The sequence below is a fragment of the Neomonachus schauinslandi genome, chromosome 10 (assembly GCF_002201575.2).
Source record: "Neomonachus schauinslandi chromosome 10, ASM220157v2, whole genome shotgun sequence".
NCBI lineage: Eukaryota > Metazoa > Chordata > Mammalia > Carnivora > Phocidae > Neomonachus > Neomonachus schauinslandi.
Genome location: NC_058412.1, coordinates 9,978,152 through 9,986,277, shown reverse-complemented (window position 1 = coordinate 9,986,277; position 8,126 = coordinate 9,978,152).

The following is an 8,126-nucleotide window of genomic DNA, read 5'->3' as shown; positions in this document are numbered from 1 at the left end:
TACCAAGACAAAAAGAAACAAAATGAAACAAAAACAAACAAAAATTACCAGGAAAAGCAACAGAGGGAGAGAGCTATCTCTTGTTTTTCTACAAAATTATTTTCTTTAGATAATATCTGAAGCCAATAAGCAAGAAATTTTTATATAAATGTTATTTAGAAATACGGGATTAATGCCAAGATAAATAGCTGGAAGTGTTGAAAGCTGTTGCTCTCAAGGAGTAAGAATTGTCAGTAGGAAGAGGTGGGTCGGGTTATTGCTGTTCTTCATTATCAGGCTTGTAGTTTAATTTGTATCCCATTGTACATGTATCACATTGATAACAATGATAAATTACATTTAAAAAGAGAAATGCATTAGATGGAAAAATGGAAGCAACTATAGTCAGTGTCCTAATGTGCTAGGGTAGTTGTTTAGCCTCAAATTGCCACATTTTATCGCAGCTTGATGTTAGGTTACTGTTGCATTTTCTGAGAAGAAAACTAAATTCAATCAACTGTGTTCTTACTTCTATCTCTCTGTGATTTTTAAAAAACTTTATCATGAGACTGTCTTTTCCCTCGACTTCTTTATCCTCTCCAGTCTTTCCAGGAGCTAGCCATCAATGGAAAAGTTGGTGTGCCTACTGCCAAGCAAGCTTTCAGGCCTGTGCATGCATAAAATATCAATGACACCATTTCATGTTTTATAACTTTTCATAAATCTTTCTATATTACTTTTTGAACTTTATCAATATTGATAAATTTAGATCAAAGTCATAAACTAAACCAAAGTGTTTATCAGTACTGGTGGTACTAATATGAATGTTAGGTGTCTGGTGTTTTTAAAAAATTAATTAATTAGTTAAAAAATTAATTAATTTTTTATACTCTTCTTTATTTTCCAAAGTTTCCAAAATGGATACTGGCTCTTATTGTGCCTTCATTTGTTATGGAAATTTCTCTGCAGCAATGCAGCCATAAGGAAGGTGAAGGAACTAGGAGGTCATTTATTAGTTCATGGAATGGCAACTTAGGGAAAGACATAGCCTATTACTGCCATAATTACCATCTCCTTAGCCAAAAGTTGTATAAAGGGACATATTCTGCACAGATGAAAAGCATGTCAACAGTCTGCTGGCATTCGTTGAGTCTTTTCACACTGAGGGATGCACACTTCCAGAATCATTCATTAGAAGCCTGGCCAAGCCCATATCATTCATTAACTGTCTTTTTACTGAATAGGAAAAATGAATGGAGCCCTTTGATCTGACTTTAATAAATTGCAACCATTTGGGGAAGTATTCAAATGTAAAATGTTGAGGTTCATCATTGAAATTATATTTGATGGCTTGGGTTTGTTCTGGCTCATTTAAAGATATAATTTTCATAGGACTTTATCCCTGATGGTGGGTGATAATGGGTACTCTAGTAGGATGAGTTGAAGCAGGACTCAATGGAGCCAAGATGCAAATCACAGAACTAAAAGCTGGAAGTACCCCTGAGGAACATCTAGAAGTAACTTTTAAGATTATAAAAATTAATCTTTTTCTTTAAAGTATAATTAAACAGATAGGCAAGTCTACTGGCCCCCTTTCACCTCATTTTACAGAAGGGAAAATTGAAGATCAAAAAGAAAAAGCATGGAAATTACTGTGCTCTTCCCTTAGATTCCCATCATAGTCCATCGAGAGGGAGTTTCCTCTCAAGTCCTTGTAGCATTTAGAAGTGCTTTCTTTACAAGTAAATAGGGAGAGAAAAGAGAATACATAACTTTTACTTTGTATCTCTGTAATAAATGGTAAGCCAATGTGTGCAATGTGTATATGATTTAGATGCGGATTAGAGACAGATGTTTTACAAATAAGGTGACACTTGAAGTGGGCTTTTAAAGAGTGTTCGTTGCATCAAAATGTGTTATTTCTTTTTGCTTCTTTTTTTCAACAAGACAGTGACCTTCTTGAGGAAAGAGACTAAGCTTTATTCATATTGGTATATACAGTGCCTGAATGATGTCTGGAACAGACTGGGTATCTAAATATGGCTGGCATGTCTCAAATCAAGTTAAATCTGAGTACATAGGTTGAAAAGTCTAAACAAGAGTTAGAAACATCCCAAGGAGTTTGGCTTCAGAAATCTCCCATGTTTTTCCTTAGTATTTATTGGCTGCTAGATGAATTTTGACCTTGCTGTGGCTATTTTTGATGGGATGATTTTTGTTAAGAGTCTCTGTCACATTTTTCTAATACAAACACTTTTTCTGAAGTGTGTTAGTGTGCTTTATGGGAGTCCTGCATTTGTATGATTTAAATGGACACTTGATGAATATTGGCACTTTCTTATGATAGAGCATTCTACAAATATTGTTTAAGTTCTTGAAATAGGATATTTTGTTCACTGATTTAGAGAAGAGTAAGTAGATGTTCAATCAGTTCAGACTTAAATATGGCATACTTAGAATATAGGGATAATTCAGTAATGCAGGCAGATGATTAAAAAATTTAATGGACAGATTAAAAGTATATGAAACATGTTATTCCTGAAAATAACAGCTGCATGACAGGAATATATGCAGCACTCAATAGTAAGATATTTCTATGGAAAGATCCAGAAGAATAAAATTAATTATTAGTGGATTTCTTTGAAGAAATAAGACAATCCACCATTTGTTCATCTATCCATCCATCCATCCATTCATTTATACATTCATTTATCAAACATAGAGCCTACTCTATGCCTGGAAGAGATGTGTAAACATCAAAGATGGCTATTATCCTTTCACAATATTTTTCTCATACCCCCAGTTACTCTTCAGGCCAGAGAACTAAAGTGCGTGTGAACTCTTCTATTGTCTTCCCTTTTACTTTTCACACACGTCAGAATCTTAAGAAGCTACTGCTGCTATTTCATCCCTTAAAGAATAAGAGTAATTGAAATGGTATTGTCTTTACCATTTGTAGGCGCTATATATCAACCAAACACTAATTCATTCTTTTAAAACAGATTCTAACAGGAAATGTTCACGCTACACATGTGCAGCTATGTGCCAGAATTTGTGGCAATGTAGTAGGAAAGCGAAAATGACTAAGACACAGTTGTTGTCCATAAGGGGGCAGAGACTAATGGGGTTGGGGCAGATATATAAACATAAAGTTTTCAAGAAAAAAATTGCTAGGTATGTTAGAGGTGACGACTGGTAAAATGCAGCACGAAAGTAAAACCATTTTTTTCCTTAGGATTTTGAGCAGGTAGCTTGACTGATTAAAAGTTCAAATTCAAGAGGTGCCTGGGTTGCTCACTTGGTTAAGCGAAGGACTCTTGCTTTCAGCTCAGGTCATGATCTCAGGGTCCTGAGATCGCGCCCCGTGTTGGGCTCCTCGCTCAGCAGGGAGTCTGCTTGAGTTTCTCTCTCTCCCTCTGCCTCTCCCCCTGCTTGCTTTCTCTCTCTGGAAATAAATAAATAAAATCTTTTAAAAATGTTCAGATTCAACTGGCCATCTTTTTAGGCAAAGGAAGTATAACTGCTAAGATCCCATACATTTCCTAAGTATGGTGTTAAAGTATTTACAGGATCTGACTTCAACTAATTCTTCATCCTCGTCATCATTTCCTTCCTGTCACAAACACTTCAGTCTAGTCCTAAGAGTTACCAGAATTCTTCAAACAGTCCATTGACTTTTATCCTCTCGTATACTCTCGCTATTTCATTGCCTATTAATGCCTCACAGACAAATACCTTGAAGGAAGTTTAGTCACCCAACAATGCTCATTTCAAAAGTGTTCATGTTAGTAAAATATTTAGTTACCAACTTCTCTCCTCAAGCACACACATAAACACACACACAAGATACTTCTATATATTAAACACAATATCTGAATTAAATACCCTCTATTCATAACAACCTGCATTTTGTCCGCTATCTAATAAGTTCTACAGCATTATAGTAGAAGCACCATCATTTTTATTAAAACCATAAATTGGGGAAAAAATCCTTGTTGTTGCAAAAGTGTGAGAATATCACTTTCCTCTTTTATTTTTTTAAAGAACTAGCATTAAAGGTACGCCTGGCTGGTTCAGTCGGTAGATCATGCAACTCTTGATACTGGGGTCATGACTTCAAGCCCCACCCTGGGTGTAGAGCCTATAAAAAAAAAAAAAGAAAGAAAGAGAGAGAGAGAGAGAGAGAGAGAGAGAAAGAAAGAAAGAAAGAAAGAAAGAAAGAAAGAAAGAAAGAAAGAAAGAGAAAAGAAAGAAAGAAAGAAAAGAAAGAACCCTAGGGTTTCAGGAATACTCCTTGTTTCGACTTTTTTGGTGATTTCAGACCACTTCAGAGAATGAAGAGGTGGACCAGACAAAGAGTGGTAGGCAGCAAAGCAAAGTTTATTGAGTGAGAGTACAAAGCTCCTGAAAAGCAAGGGACCCAAAAGGGTTACCGTTTAGGTGTTTAAATCTAGGGGTTCTTATAACCTCTTTTGCAGAAGGATCTTAAGCAATCAGAGTGTGGGCCCCCTGCAGAGTGGCTGCTGAGGTGTGCCAATCAGGATTTTGATCATGCTCTAATTTACCTATCAGGTTATTGTTCATGTGCTGATGGTCTTTTGGGGCTGACATCTGGAGACTTATGTCTTCACTGCCTCAGCTCGTGATAGTGACAAATGTTTCATGGTCAATTTCTTCATCTCAGGATGTTTTGCAAAAGTCATTTCTTCAGAAGCTGCAAAACAGGATGTTAGTGCTGTTTTGTCTTAGCTGTCCCGACTCCATGTTTTCTTTTGGGGGACCCTAGCCCTGACTTGTCCAATCAATTCCTAACACTAGAAACTCAATGTAAAGTTTCTTGTTGAAAATTGCCACACAAACTCAGCACAAATAATTGCATGAAATGCTAGCTTTGTGTTTTTATTTTTTTAAAGATTTATTTATTTTTGAGAAAGAGAGAGAACAAGCAGAAGAGGGTCAGAGGGAGAGAGAGAGGAAGAGTATCCCAAGCTGACTCCCTGCTGAGTGCAGAGCCCAGAGCCCTTCACAGGGGCTCGATCTCAGGACCCTGTGATCATGACCCTGAGATCATGACCTGAGCTGAAACCAAGAGTCAGACGCTTAACTGCCTGAGCCACCCCGGCATCCCAGATAACTTTGTGTTTTTAGAGCACAAATGATGTTATAAGGCTAAACATTTCCAGAGATCCCAAGTGAGAGGAGATATTTCAAAATCAAGCAATTGTGTGATTATTTTGGATTCTTCTATGAATACATCCAAGACATTAAATATAAAAATTTAGACACATACCTTTGTATATCTGAAATACACCAAATTATATCATCTCTGGCATATTAGTTCCAGGAGTGTTTCTGTCAATTCTTCAGGATATTCTGCATAGACGATCATGTTATCTGTGAACAGATAGTTTCAGTGCTTTCTTCTCAGTCCTTATACTTTTGCACTAGCTCTTACTTCCAGTAGGATGTAGAAAAGGAGCAGTGGAAGGGGACATCCTTGCCTTGTTCTCATTTTCAGGGGAAAGGCATTTAATTTCTCACCATTCACTGTGATGGCTGTTGTAAGTTTACTTTAGATGTTCCTTATTAAAGTGAGGACTTTACCCTTTATTCCTAGTTCACTGAGTTTTTGTTTGTTTGTTTGTGGATGGATTTTTGATTGCGTGAAATGCTTCTTACGCATCAACTTATATAATTATATGTTGTTGTTGTTGTTCTTGTTGTTGTTTTCTCTTCAGCCTGTGGATCACCTTGAGTTTCAAATGGTAAACTAACTTTGTTGATCAGGAATAAATCTCACTTGGTGGTGGTGTATAATTTTTTTTTTATATTTTTGGGTTTGATCTGTGAATATTTTGTTGGAATGTACAACTTTTTCACTTTATTTCTAACATATAGAAACTGTTCGAATTTAAGATTTTATTTTATTTTATTTTATTTTATTTTATTTTTTAAAGATTTTATTTATTCATTTGCGAGAGAGACAGAGAGAGAACAAGCAGGGGGAGAGGCAGAGGGAGAGGGAGAAGCAGACTCCCTGCTGAGCAAGGAGCCTGATGCGGGACTCGATCCCAGGACCCTGGGATCATGACCTGAGCCAAAGGCAGATGCTTAACCATCTGAGCCACCCAGGCGCCCTCGAATTTAAGATTTTAGTTGACCTGTATGAGACCTTAGAGAACCTTTGATAAGGAATTGGCTAATTAAAAAATATTTATATCTAATATTTACTGGGAATTTTTAAGTAAAAAATAAATTTATGAAATGTTTATTTTCCATTTAATAAATTTAATTTATAATTCAACTATGCCTCAGTTCTTTTTAAAAATTTTTACTACTGAAGTATAGTTGACATACAATGTTATATTAGTTTCAAGTGTACAATATAGTAGATTCAACAATTCTATATATTATGGAATACGATAAGTATAGTTATTCTTTGTCACCATGAAAAATTATTACAATATTATTGACTTATTCCCTATGCTGTAATCTCCTTCACTTGTTTTACCCATCCTCCCATACTCTTCCCCTCTAGCAACCACAAGTTTGTTCTCTATTTATGAGCCTGTTTCTGTTTTTTGTTTGTTCATTTGTTTTGTTTTGTAGATGCCATATATAAGTGAAATTATATGGTATTTGTCTTTTTCTATCTGACTTATTTCACTTAGCATAATACCCTCTATGTCCATCCATGATTGTTGTGAATGATAAGATCTCATTCTTTTTTATGGTTGAGTAATAATAAAAGTACTAATTATATCTGCTATTTATTGAGAATTTTATTATTTGTCAAGCATTGTGCCTAAGGCCTTCAAAGGCATAATTTTACTTGTCCTCTAACTCCTTTGGCTTAGAGTTATTTTTACTTATATTTTACAGATCAAGAATATGGGGTTTAAACAATCAAGTGACATGATCTTTTGAGGTAGAGTTAGTATCCAAAACCAAATGTTTCTGATTCCCAAGTCATGATCTTTTCATTCTACCATATTGTCTGATATATTCAGCATGCAGCCTTAACAGTTCCAATTTGGTGGTCTCTGGAAAGCCTACATATATGGAACTCTGGTTTGGACAATGATGATTTTGCAAAGTTCTACAGTTCTAAACATCATATAACCACTATGGGGTGTAGCACATAACAATTTATAACTCATATTAACATATAACTTAGAATGCAGGCGATATACTCACGGAAAGACCTTGATGGGTGAGTACATTTTTAGTTGGATGAACGCTAATAAAGACTATTTTCAGTGGAACACAACCTACAGTCAGGGAAAAAAAGAAAAAGTTTCAGCAAAACTCTTATTGGTTTCCTTTGTTTTGTGTGCAAGTGTCTTGTGTGCAAGACCTAAGTGAAGATACAGGAGGAAGAAACAAACAGTAAATGAATGACCTTTAATACAATGTTAAGGTTTTTCATTCGTCTCAGTAGGTAATGGGAAGATACTCATATTTCTGTGATGGAGTTGTGACAAGATCTGAGAAGAATCATTATACTATTTAACAGGAGTCACAAAGTCAAATGCCCACAGGCCCTGGGACATACCACAAATTTATGAAGCAGGTCTGAGGAATATCATCAGCTTCAATGTCAAAAGGACAATAGACCGTGGCAGAGACCATGGACAATAGGAAATCCATGTTCCATCCAGTGGGGGCAGGGCCTATCACTACTTTATAGAAATGCAGGTCTCCTGATGCCAGGCAGTTCTTTCATTCAAGAGATGATCTATCTGAACCACAATGTGGAATTTTATGACTTTTAAATATTGATAACAGTTTCAAATGTAAAACTCACACACACAGACCTGCTGGCAGGAATGGGTGTATGAATGCATGTGTTTGGAAATTTTTGCTATAATTCATAATATAAAAGAAGAATATTTAGTGCCCACTAAAATAATACTCTATTAATAAGATTCATGATTGATAGTACCTATAAAATATTTAACATTATGAAGCAATTTTGTATATTATTCTTTCATCTTCCAATGTGTACATATACATATATACACACACAGATATAGACACATTTTATATATATAAACACATACATACTTACTTACAGATATATTATAAATAAATACATGTGTATATATATAATCATAACATATGCATGCATCTTCCTTTCTTCCTTC